The sequence below is a fragment of the Triturus cristatus genome, unplaced genomic scaffold (assembly GCF_964204655.1).
Source record: "Triturus cristatus unplaced genomic scaffold, aTriCri1.1 SCAFFOLD_335, whole genome shotgun sequence".
Classification (NCBI taxonomy): domain Eukaryota; kingdom Metazoa; phylum Chordata; class Amphibia; order Caudata; family Salamandridae; genus Triturus; species Triturus cristatus.
The window spans coordinates 116,587-118,745 of record NW_028187910.1 but is presented as its reverse complement, the minus strand read 5'-3'; positions in this window follow the sequence as shown (position 1 = coordinate 118,745).

Genomic DNA, 2,159 nt, shown 5'->3' with positions numbered 1-2,159 from the left:
TCGCTGCTCCTCTCTGTGCATGTGAGGTGCTCCAGAGTTAGGATGTCCACAAACACTGTCACTGCCCTCTCTGTGCATGTGAGGTGCTCCAGAGTTAAGATGTCTACAAACACTTTCACTGCCCTCTCTGTGCATGTGAGGTGCTCCAGAGTTAGGATGTCTACAAATACTGTCCCTGCCCTGCCTGGATGTCTACAAACACTGTCCCTGCCCTCTCTGTGCATGTGACTTGCTCCAGAGTTAGGATGTCTACAAACACTGTCCCTGCCGTCTCTGTGCATGTGAGTTGCTCCAGAGTTAGGATGTCTACAAATTCTGTCCCTGCCCTGTCTGGATGTCTACAAACACTGTCCCTGCCCTCTCTGTGCATGTGAGGTGCTCCAGAGTGAGGATGTCTACGGACGCTATCACTGTCCTCTCTGTGCATGTGAGGTGCTCCAGAGTTAGGATGTCTAATAACACTGTTGCTGCCCTCTCTGTGCATGTTAGGTGCTCCAGAGTTAGGATGTCTACAAACACTGTCACTGCCCTCTCTGTGCATCTGAGGTGCCCTCTCTGTGCATTTGAGGTGCTCCAGAGTTAGGATGTCTACAAACACTGTCACTGCCCTCTCTGTGCATGTGAGCTGCTCCAGAGTTAGGATGTCGACAGACACTGTCGATGCCCTCTCTGTGCATGCGAGGTGTTCCAGAGTCAGGATGTCTACAAACACTGTCACTGCCCTCTCTGTGCATGTGAGTTGCTCCAGAGTTAGGATGTCTACAAATACTGTCACTGTCCTCTCTGTGCATGTGAATTGCTCCACAGTTAGGATGTCTACACATACTGTCAATGTCATCTCTGTGCATGTGAGGTGCTCCAGAGTCACTGCCCTCTCTGTGCATTTGCGAGATACTCCAGAGTTAGGATGTCTACAAACACTGTCGCTGCTCCTCTCTGTGCATGTGAGGTGCTCCAGAGTTAGGATGTCCACAAACACTGTCACTGCCCTCTCTGTGCATGTGAGGTGCTCCAGAGTTAGGATGTCTACAAACACTTTCACTGCCCTCTCTGTGCATGTGAGGTGCTCCAGAGTTAGGATGTCTACAAACACTGTCGCTGCCCTCTCTATGCATATGAGTTGCTCCAGAGTCAGGATGGCTGCAGACACTGTCACTGCCCTCTCTGTGCATGCAAGGTGCTCCAGAGTCAGAATGTCTACAGACAGTGTCCCTGCCTGTTAGACCTGGCACCTTGGCGTGAGTTTCCCTTCCACTTTTTGATGGTGTGCCTCGATTGTTTTGCTGGTGTTGTCCGCTCAGGGCACTGCGCCACGGCTAATCCGTGCCGCAGTGCAAGTGCTCCCTAGGTAAAGTGTACCTGTAATTGATGTTCACGATTGGTTTATTGGATTCACTGTCAGTCCCCAGTAAAGTGCACCAGGGGTGCCAGGGCTCGTGAATGCCAATGCTGCTGGTGGGCTTGCAGCGCTGGTTGCGCCACCCACGGAAGCGGCCTTGTAAAATGTGTCTAGGGTCTGCCACCGCAGACCCTGTGCGCGGTCCGGGACCGTCGCGCTGACTGCGCAAGTGCCCCCACTTGCCAGTCCCTAAACCTTCCCTTACCTACATATTAGCCACCCCTCTGGTAGGCCCAAGGGCAGGGTGCATTGTAGGCATAAGGTAGGACAGGCCCTGATGTGTGTGGCATGTCTTAGTAGTGAATTACAGCCATTTCCGTTCTTCACTATTGAAGGCTACCTGCTCTCCATAGGCCAGAATGGGCTGCCGGGATCACGCCGACGCTGTGACCCCAGTGGACTCAGAGAGCATGGTAGAAGTGTCAAGTTTAGTATGCCTGAACTCAGGATGATAAAATACTTCTTGTAGTCAAGTCTATTTTAGTATCCTGGGTTTGTAAATACTACTTTTAGAAAGTTAGTATTTACTGACCTGACCATCTCAGTCCGCCTCTGCTGTGTGTATGTGTTCTGCCTGGCAACAGTAAGGAGCAGGGTTGGGGAATCCCCAGAGACAGGTTGGCTGCCAGGTGGTGGGTAGAGAGATTACACCTGGATGGGTGGGAGGAGTACACCTTGACTCTTGAATAGACCTGTGCTCTGCCACCACAAAGCCGGCGCCACCCCCTGTGGGGCGGCTGATGTCTCTGCCCTGCTGCTG